The sequence below is a fragment of the Notamacropus eugenii genome, chromosome 3 (assembly GCF_028372415.1).
Source record: "Notamacropus eugenii isolate mMacEug1 chromosome 3, mMacEug1.pri_v2, whole genome shotgun sequence".
Classification (NCBI taxonomy): domain Eukaryota; kingdom Metazoa; phylum Chordata; class Mammalia; order Diprotodontia; family Macropodidae; genus Notamacropus; species Notamacropus eugenii.
Window position 1 is genome coordinate 435,606,505 of NC_092874.1, and position 11,469 is coordinate 435,617,973.

An 11,469-nucleotide genomic window follows, 5' to 3' on the forward strand; every position below is an offset into this window, starting at 1 on the left:
GTGTGTGTGTGTGTGTGTGTACAGTGTTAGGAATACACCTAAGATGGGGGTAGGGGCAAAAATTTCTAGGAAGGAAAATAGATAGGGAATAAGATAAGGTGCTATATGCTAAACTCTGTTTCCAAAACTATACTTTGGGATCACTGGAAATGACCCTTGATTTAGTCAAGATTATCTAAGAAGGGAGGTATGGCTGCTCTCAGGGGCTTTGGGTCTCTATAGCCCCATATGGATACTTTAAGGTTATTGTTGGGCAAAAAGTAGAGGATGTTATTGACTGATTTTAGGAAGAAATCAAAAGGCAAGGGACAATTACTGCAAGAGGTGTACAGACTAGCTGACAAGAGGTAGGAGAATGGCTCTGGTTTGCCCTCCAGTGAGTAATCAAAGATCTTACAGAGATGCTTATGGTATTTCTTCCCACACACACCTTAGGATGTTACATGCAGAATGCTAATTCAGATATACACAAGTTCTAACAAGGGAGAAAAGCCTTACTTATTAACAGGTCTACGAATAAATGTGTGCATGCATATATATATACATACATATTCTGTAGGGAAAGGAGGGCTAGTTCTGATTATTATTAGATATTTCTATATATAATATATATATCATTATCTATATCATTAGCATAGAAAAACTCTACCAATGCAAGCTGGAATTTTCTATGCAATTTATATTCTCAGCTGACTAGAGCAGGGAGAGCCAGTATGTCAGCAGGGGGTCTGAACCCAGGTCTTCCTGGCTTTGAGGGTGATTTTCTGTTATAGTTATACATCTATTCTATAATGATTTGATTCATTTATATTCCTCAGGAGGAGAAAGAATATCATTTACAGATAGAAAATTCCAAGAATAAAAGCATATCTTTGTATGCACAATAAGGAGTACAGAACTACAGGAACCTGATGTAATGTTCTGGCTACAGCAATTAAAGTTTGGCCCTGCCACACCTCATGAATTAATTGGTTTTAGGGTAAGTTATTTGGCAGCTAAGTGGTACAGTGGATGGAGCACTGGGCTTGGAATCAAGAAGATTGTTTTCACAAGTTCAAATCCAGCTTTAGACACTTATTAGCTGTGTGATCCTGGGCCAGTCACTTAACCCTGTATGCTTCAGCTTCCTTATTTGTTAAATGAAAAAAATAAAAATAAATTTTTTTTTAAAAAAAGAAAAACTGTGACACCACATGTTGACTGAAAACAAAACCTGAAGAGGAAATAATTTTGAAAGTAGTTTATTAAGTCCTCCAGCAGAGTAGAGAGCTGCCCAGCCCCAGTATCTGTAAGTTATACATTAATTAAAATTAATTAAAAACCACTCCAGTATCTTTGCCAAGAAACCTGCAATGGGGTTACCAAGAGTTGAACACAACTGAAAAATGACTGAAAAAAATAAATAAATACAAAGCATAGGTAAACCAGCACAAGGTAATTGGCAGAAGCAGACATACTACCAGTTTGGGTGGAGGATCTGAACCACATGTGCAAAGGCCTGGAGAGAGAAAGGGAACAGTATGTGTGAAAAACTGCATAGTTACTAGTAATACCAAGCCATCAGGGAAAACATGGAGTGTTCAGAGAAAATCTCATAGAAGAAGTTAGTTTCATCCTGAGATTCAAGGCTAGAACTTGGATGGGGGATGAGGGGATGGGCAGAGAAGGGAAAATCATTAAGAACGGTGGGTATCTAAGCCAGGAGGGGAATGTGCTGTCTCAGTTTAACTGTTTGTGCAGTGAAGGCAATTTCCTGTTCCACCTTCATGCTGTGGTTGTAGCTGAATGAGATGAATGCTTTTAGTACCAGGAAGTTCGCCACTTGTAAGTAAGTAGCCTCATAAGGCTGTGGCAAAGTCAGACATCTCTCCACCCTAAAGCAAAGTTTTATTTGCATTGTTGTCACTTGCTATTCAGAAGAGAAAAACACAGTTAAGCCAAAGAGCCAACAAACACACTGATTTCGTCTGACCACATATGGCCTCTTCTGCACCAGTAGAATGCACCACATCTGGAGCAAGAGGTGGGAGCTGTGCTTCTTCATCAGTCCTTTGGAGCTGCATTGGTTATTACACTGATCGGATTTGTGATCTTACACTATTTTCCTTTATGCTTCTGTGGTCTTTGTGCACATTCAAGAGAATTTTTCTCACTTCTGTTTGCATTAGTTCATATGTCTTGTCAAACTTCTCAGAACTCTTCATTATTTATTACAACACAATATCATTCCACTACTGTAGCATACCATAATTTGTTCAGCCATTTCCCACTCGATGAATACCTCCTGTTGTTTCCAGTTTTTTATTTCCACAAAAGTGGCCACTATATTTTTCGGCATCTATGTGACATTTCCCCCTCACAGATCTTCTCCTTGGGGGCATAAATCCCAAGGTCAGAGGACACTTTCCACATCTTTCTATTCTCCTCTATTTCTTGCTCCCTTACCTTCCCACAGTTTAAGCATTTATTGCTTTTCATGCAATAGATACAACCTAGTGTTGGAACGGAAAGGGCACTGGATTTTGAAATCAAAATCCAGGCTTGGTCATTGACTAGCCTTGTGACTGTGGGCAGCCTCTTCATCACAACCAACAAATGCCACACAGATCTGTCATGAAAGATGAATTAAGAATGTACATAAATGATTGTACTGTAAGAAAAGTCAAGGAAGTCATTCGTAGAATGTAGCAGATCATGTCTGTGTGTGTGTGTTTTTGTGTATCATGTTTTGATTTGTTATATGATTTCTTCCATTTATTTTAGTTCGACTACATAGCATGACTATAGTGAAAACGTACTCAATAGGAAAGTATATGTAGGACCTATACAGAATTGTATGCTGTCATGGGGAAGGAGGGGGGCAGTGGGGGGTAGGTGTGGGGAGGATAAAATCTTGATTTTATGGCAGTGATTGTAAAACATTAAAAAAATAATAAAATTCAATTTAAAAAAAAGGCAAGCAGGACGATTTCAGAAAAACCTGGAAAAAATGACATTAACTGATGCAAAGTGAAGTAAGTAGAACAAGGGAATATTGTACAGAGGAACAGCAATATTGTACAATGAAGAACTATGAAAGATTTAGCTATTCTCAGCAATACAACAATCCAAGACAATTCCAAAGGACTAATGATGAAGCATACTATCCACTCCAGAGAAAGAACTGATATTGTTTGAATACAGAATGAAGCATGCTATTTTCACTTTTTCTTTCATTATTTTTCTTTTATTTAAGTCTTCTTGTACAAAATAACTCATATGGAAATGTTTTACATGATTGCACATGTATAACCTATATTTGATTGCTTACTGTCTCAGGAAGGGGAAGAAAAAAGGGATAGAATTTAGAACTCAAAATAAAAAAAACCTAAATGTAAAAATTGTTTTAATATATAATTGGGGGAAATAAAATATTACATATTAAAAATAAATCTCAGCTAAAGTCTCAGAAAAAGAATGCACATAAAATGCTATATGAATGTGAACATTTATGTTCTTGAAGTAGATTTAAATAATCAAAAAGAGAATTGAACTGCACAGGGTAGGAAGGTATTGGCTATCTAAAGTGGATATGATAAATGTTATAGTAGAGAAGAAATTGTCCCCCTAAATCAGCAGTGTCAAACTCAGATAAATCCCTGTAGACTGCATATTGACTTAGAAAACCATGCATTAATATTATTTATGTCATATTTGCATTTATTTCATTAAACATTTCCCAATTACATTTTCATCTAGTTTTGCCTACACTTGGGAGTTTTGTAGGTTGCTTGTGGCTAGTAGGCAGCAAGTTTGATACCTTTACTCTAATTCATCTGTTTTATCAATTTGGAAATCTACAGATCTGCTAGCTCTAGCTCCTTTTAAGGAAGGGACAGAATCTCTTCTCTGTTTTCCTCACTATATTGCCCTGGGGTCTTGAGACCGTCAATGACCTGTATTCAGGTAAGGTAGTAACTCCTGGCTTTGGATGTCAGAAGACTTGGCTTCTAGAGCATTCTTTACTACTGATTAGGTCAATATTTCTTGTCTCTTCCCCATTAGAATGTGCAACCCTTAAGAATGGGGAGTGCCTTGCTTTTCTACTTGTATCCCCAACACTTAGCCCAGTGTTCGCACATAGTAAGCGGTTAATAAATGCTGAATTCCACCATTCATTTAATGATGCTAAAGGTTATTTTTTAACACTTTTTTTATTAACAACTTATTAGTGAGTTATTGTGATGTAGTGGATATGGCCTTGGCCTAGAAGCCAGGAAGATTAGAATTTAAGCCTTGCCTCCCAACTCATAGGGGCTACGTGATCAATTTCTGAGCCTCAATTCCTTTACCCATAAAATGAGGATAATCATGACTGACCTATCTACCTCAAAGGGTTATGAGGTTCAAATGAGACACCATGAAAATGACTGGTAGAGTCAGTTGCAATCACCCTTTTCTGCCGGCTTGCTTACCTGTTTGGTGGATCTCTGTATTTTTGTGAGTGTAGCAGACAGGGAATTTGGGGAAGACTTTATACTGAAAGACTAGAACTCTCTCAGTTTCCGTCACAATGACTGGTTATCTCTGTCTGAACCTAGCTAGTAAAGTTATCAACATTTGCTCAATCAGGGAGAGATTATGGCTTGCACCTGGTCAGGAAAAGCCCTTTATCTGTAATATCCGCTTAGAGAACCATGTGACAAACTAGGTTAAATACTAACAGAGTTCTGAATACAAAGGACCTACCCTGCTTAAACTCATCGAAGCCTCCATCCAAATCAAAGCAGCATTTCCACAAGTTCCCTGAAGCCATTTTAGAAGGTTCTTTACTGAGGCTTCCTCCTGCTGCTTCCTATTGATTCTGTGATTATTAACACCTTTAATGAAAATTATTTCTGCTATGGTGATGCGACCATTTTGGTGCTCTTTCAAACCCCGGTCCTCCATAGGTTACAGTGTGTGAGGTTGTATGCATGTTGGAAACTGCTGGAGTATACAAAATATCAATCAAAAAGTTTGTTGGGATTAAAAAAAAAAAGAAAAATTGTGACACCACATGTTGGCTGAAAACAGAACCTGAAACGGAAATAATTTCAACAGCAGTTTATTAAATCCTCCAGCAGAGAAGAGAGCTGCCCAGCCCCAGTGTCCTTAAGTTACACATTAATTAAGATTCAAACAAAGGCATAAGGAAACACTAGCTGACTGGCCAGCATGGAGGCAGTTTCCCCATAGTTTGAGATGTATGATGGGAGAACACTGAGTTTCTAGGCAGCAAAATCTAGATCCTAAGTTAAGTATTAAAGAAATCTGGTTTCTGAGCAACAGGTCTGGTTTCTCACCCATTTAAGGCTAGTTTGAAACGATGCCATAAAGTTTCCCTATGCAACATAAAATGTTTTGTGGCTATTTTATTATTTTTTAACACTTTTTTTATTAACAACTTATTAGTGAGTTACTGTGATGTAGTGGATATGGCCTTGGCCTAGAAGCCAGGAAGATTAGAATTTAAGCCTTGCCTCCCAACTCATAGGGGCTACGTGATCCTGGGTAAGTGGGTCATTTCATCTCTCCGTGCTCTAGGCAGCTCCCTAAGACAATATATTATCGAGAAAATGCCAACTTGCATTATACCCAATCAAATCCCAAGTACAATTCCTATTCCTAATACTTTATTTCCCCTCCTCATTTTATATCACAATTGTTTTCCAATATGTTCCTCACCACTGGATTCATTCCTTGTAACAAAGGAAAATGAAAGCAGAACCAAAGTGACAAAGCAGTCATATCTGACAGAATATGCGACATTCCACACCCACTGTTCCCTTCATCTCTGCTGAGAGGAAAAGAAATCTATCTCCCAACTTCCTTTTCTCCTGGGACCCAGTCTATCATTTTAACCCCATTATTCTACAGTGATGGCATACAATTGACAGCCTCCCAAAATATATAGATTCACAATATACAACTATGATTGGAACAATATCTAATGAAGCAATAGGGTTGTGATTCCCCTATCCAGAGTGTTCCCCTTTCCTATGTTGAGTAACCAAATGACAGCTTCCCAATGTCAATTAATTAGTTAACATTATTAGTTTTTTGAAGAAATATTAAGGACCCACTAGGATGGGCTAATTAAGATAGCAAAGCTGTCCCTGAGACTTGATTGGTCTAGAGGCTAGGTCTGGGCTAGAGGATATGGCTTCCCAGTCACCAAGGGCATAGAAAGGTCAGTCTCTCAGGAGTCAGTGCTCCTTGGACTTGATGGATACTCCATTTCCATCTAAATCAACATGACCTTCTGACCAAGCACACTTAATAGAAAGATGCATGATAAATATAATGGATTTGCAGTATAACAACAAGGTTAATTTGCTTACAAGGAATGCAATAATAAACACTATCAAGGATATAGATAGATAGATATGAAAAAAGTTATATCATAAGTGAAAGATAGCACATGGACAGTCTGAATTTCTCTCTTTCTCTCTAGACATACACACAAACATGTTGTCACTTTTCTTTCCTCTTTAAAAAGGATCAATGACATCATGGGGTGTTGGCTTGACTTGAATTCGGATTGGATTTAAGTGAAGCAGAGTTGCACAAAGTCATCAGCCTCACTCTTTCCTGAGTTATAGAAGTTCTGTGGCAGTAGAAAAATCAAGATGACTGGCAATAGCCCAGAATGCAGTGGATGACCTTGGTGTCTTTGATGTCTTATTAAGCTCTAAGCACACCACAGAACCTCCTTCAGCAGCATTCACAGTCAACTGAATTGATTCAGTTTAAAGGTATAGGAACCCCAAAACTGTTGCAGTACAGGGCAGAGTCATCTGGAAAGAATTCATGGACTCAAGCAGTCATTAGTCAGGTGGCAAAAAGTTTTTTGTCATGCTAGTATAGTGAGCATAGCTCCTTAGGGAGCTTGAAACTTAATGGGGGTGATGCTAAAGTTTATATAGAAAAAGTTCAGAGAGTAGTGTGCCAAGTATGCTAATTAGGTGGCATGGGGTAGGAGCGAGGAATGGTCAGCTCCTAAAGGAACATACAGTTTCTGTACCTTGGGCATATTCACCACTGGCATGGACTGGGGGGAGGGGTGTCCTTCTAAGGGGTGTGTTTTGGTCTGCTACAGCTATACCAACATAGCCTGTATAACTTGACCTCTGGATTGTACACGGTAACTGTGGGGATCAGTACATAATAGTTCTATCGGTACAAGACAGTCCTGTTCATACAAGAGAAATTCTACAAAGATCAGCTTATTCCTATAAGAGAGAGAGAGAGTTTGCTTCACTGGGGCCCACTCAAGAGTTCTTGTCAGAGACAGGGTCTTTGGGCTGGGGAAATATATGATCCTAGGATACCCCATTAGAATGAACTGTTCTTACCCAACCACTTTGCTGGGTGAAATCTTCATATGCTGAGGATAGACATTCCCTAACTCACTGAGGAGTCTGAAAGCTGTCAGTTACCCTCAACCTAGTTTAGCCTATTTGTGTGTTCATGCATACATATGTGTGTGTGCATGTGTGCATGCATGTGTGTGTGTATATGCTTGTGTGCGTGTGTATGTGTGTCTTCCCATTAGGTTATAAATTCCTTGAGGGCAGGGACTGGTTTTTGTCTCTTTTTGTGTCCTTAGAGCTTGACACATAGTCACAGTGCTTAGCACAAAGAAAGTGCTTAATAAATGTTTACTATTATTATTACATGTATACACACATACATATATGCTTAGTATGCAATGAGTAAAGGCTCAGTACTTAGAGCATGCACAATATTATACTGTGTGGTTTAAACCCATGAAGCTGCTTGGTGAATCTGCTTCCAGGTATTCTTGATGGAAAGACCCTCCCTGCCCCACCCCATTTCAGATTATATGTGCACAAATCATCTCACTGTTTCCTGTTGGCTTACTGCATGGTGACAAAAAGCCTTTTAATGGGCTGCTGAGCCAGAATTGAACAGATATACAAAATATCTGAGTGGATAATCTCTCATTCTCTTCTGTGGAAAAACTTTTGAGTGATGAGTGATGATGTGGACCTCTGGGTGAGGAAAGGACAGCAGTCCCTATCTCACACCTGACTGCCATGTGCCCATGAAAGCACAGTGTCTCTGTTTCTTTTATTTATTCTTTCCTGGTTGGAAAGATAGGAAGGGAGAGAGAGAGAGCTGTGTTGTTCAATTGGCCAGTGGTGCAGCAACTTGTACCAATAGAACTATCATGTACTGATCCCCACAGAATTGTTATTTGTCCTTCATTTTAGAAGACCATGACCTCAGGAAGATGATACTATGACATTCAAATGAACTGGATTTAAGAAGAGAGAGCTGTGCAGAGTCAACAGCCTTAATTTCTCCTAGAGAGTCATCTGGATCTAGTGGCAAGATATAGATCAGGAGGACTGGAGATGGCCCTGGATGCAGTGGGAGACCTTAGCCTTTTTTAAGCTAAGGTCTTTAACAGGTCTCAGTTTTAACTGAGGCAATAATCATTCAGTGATTAAGGCTAAGTAAAAAAATGAGGCAGAAAATGGCCTCTTTTACCTAGTCAAAAAAAAAAAATCAGCTTGAAAAGGGAAGACCCTCAGGGTTTCTGGCCAAAACAAAATCAATTGTTATTTACATTCACTGTGAGTTAATCAGAACCCAAACAACGATCGAGTGCGGCTTGGCCTGGGACCTATGGTTAACCAATCAATGAGATCCAAAATGAAAGGTATGGTTCTCAAGAAAGATATGTAACCCATAAACCCTCAGATATCTTGGGAAGGTTTTAGCGATCAAAATTTACATTCGTTTAGGCAGAGCTAGACTATATTTCTTTCTTAAGGGCCATAACTTAAACCTGGGGGCCATCTCCAGTAGTCCTGAAGTATAGCTTTTGTGTGAATGTGTGTATATATACATATGTACGTATGGGTATGTGTGTGTATATACATATCACTTAAAGTGAGATCTGGGAGGCCTTTCTCTGTCTCATTTTTTACGTAGCCTTAATCACTGAATAGGAACTGCCTTAGTCAAACTGAGGCCTGTTAAAGACATTAGCTTAAAAAGACTAAGGTGTCCCACTGCATCAGGGCCATCTCTAGTCCTCCTGAACTATATCTTGCCATTGGACCCAGATGGCTCCAGAGGAGAAAGTTGAGGCTGCTGACCGCACAATTCTGCCTCACTTCAATCTAATTCACTTGCATGTCATGGCATCACCTCCCTGGACCATCATGGTCCTCTTCCAGAACAAAGGACAAGACAAACAACCACAACAATCCTGATCGCAGGAATGGAGCGTGATTATGGAGGGAAAAGTGTGCCAAAGATGGCACAGTGGATAGAGCGCCAGGCCTGGAGTCAGCCTCATATACTTATTAGCTGTGTGACTCTGGGAAAGTCATTTAACTCTGTTGGCCTCAGCTTCCTCCTCTGCAAAATGAGCTGGAGAAGGAAATAGCAAACCACTCTAATATTTTTGCCAAGAAAACCTCAAATGGGATCATGAAGAGTCAGACACAATTAACTGACTAAACAACAACACTTGCTATGCTGTTTCAGTAAATATCACTTAAAAGGGAATGGATGTTAACTGGTTACTTGATAATGGGAAGATATCAACCGGTTAATCAATATGGAGGGAGGAACATGCTGGATGGAGGCTTGTAAGAAATAGTATTAGAATTTCCAACCTTTCCTGGTTACCCCTAAAAGGAAGACTAGTCAGCTGTCCTCTGGGGACTCAATGCTGGTATAAGTGCAGGCTGGGAAAGTGAGCAAAGAAGGGGAGTGTTACACATATGAAATATTAAAATAACCAGAGGAAGGCCTTCAATACTCTGGGCAAATCCTCAATGGTCGATTTGTGGAAAAGCATGGACAGGAATTACCTAGGTTCAGAAAGCCTCTTAGTGTTGAGGAAAGAGCACTGTACTTGTGCTTACAAGTTGTAAATTCATAATAGTTCATCCATTTATTACCTGGGTGACCATGGGCAAGTCATTCACCTTTTCTGGGCCTCTCAACGTATGATATGAGGGGAGGAGTGGAGTAAATTATCTTTTAGATCTCTTCCAACCTTAGATTCTATATTCTGAGATTAGGTACAAAGTTGTTTTGTGTTATTTCAAATGTTATCTATTAAGCTCATTCCTCAAAAAATTTACAGTCTCTTTTGGGAAAAAAGATGAAAGCACAGGAAATTGCCTAAAGAATTATTTATTCATTGTCAACATGAGTGCTGCAAAAGGTCACAAGCATCAGGAGAGAGAGAAAGATAGAGAGACAGAGAGATAGAGACAGAGAGAGAGAGACAGAGAGATCCCTTTCAGTTTTGAAATGACTTGGCAGCTTCACTGAGACCTCACAAAAGACTGCCATGGGTTTAAGTAAGTAGGAAAATAGGAAGGACCCATCTTCCTGCCATGACACTTTATCCTGCCCCACCTCCGTGGCTGGAACCCCCCAGTGTGGGACCATGTTATCCTGACTGGTAAAAGGTCATTCTCTATCTAATCACCCTGAGAACTCCTACAATCTTTTATGTTATCCATCTGTCTGCCATGCTGCTGCTCTGACCCATTCCTCATTTCCTTCCCTTCTGTGACATAGTTCTGGCTGGTTGGGAGAACCTGATAAATGGATACTAGTAAGGTCGGTGTATATCCATATAGTAAGTGGCACAGGTCCTTGATGTGTCTATGGCTTCCCATCAGGGAAATAAGTTTAATCAAGCTAGAGTGCAAGTCCTGAGAGATTATCAATAATGCTTGAGCTCATCTTCTAGACAAGGAAACCATGTGCAACCCAGAGCAAAGAGAGCTCTACGGGAGAAAGCTGTTGGAAATAAAACTTGGAAATCAAGTACCAAAGGTGAGAAGGATTACGTTATTTGCCCGTGTTCCTATGGCTTGGGGAAGGAGGAGGAGAAAGAAAACTGTAGAACAGAATGTGGAAGACAAATGGCCGGACATTTAAAGGGTTCAGTCAAACAAAATATAAAAGGAATCCCCCAAAAAAGTGTGGAGAAGGGGAGTGGGAACTGGCTTTCTCTGCACTAGGAGCTTCAGGGAAGGCTTAAGGAAGGATGGGTAAATTTGGGAAATGAGGCTGAGATGCGTCTGTTCTAGTACAAAATCCGAGACGTAAGGGTCCGCATTTGTCCTGGGCCAAGTTATGAGGGTTTTCTGGAGCTAGAAAGGACCTCAAAAGTTCACCTAAGTCCCCCGCCCCGTTTTACGGAGGAGCTGCCTCTGCTTACAGCAGCCAGCATCTGCCCAGCCCTCCACTCCCAGGCCACGCCCTCCACTCACAGGCCACGCCCTCTACTCACAGGCCACGCCCTCCACTCACAGGCCACGCCCCCGCTCCCAGGCCATGCCCTCAAACCCCAGGCCACGCCTCCACTCCCAGGCCACGCCCCTTCCCCGTTCCCCGCTTTCCAGTTTCAGGCCCGCCTCTCGCCTGCCCTAACTGACAGCCATT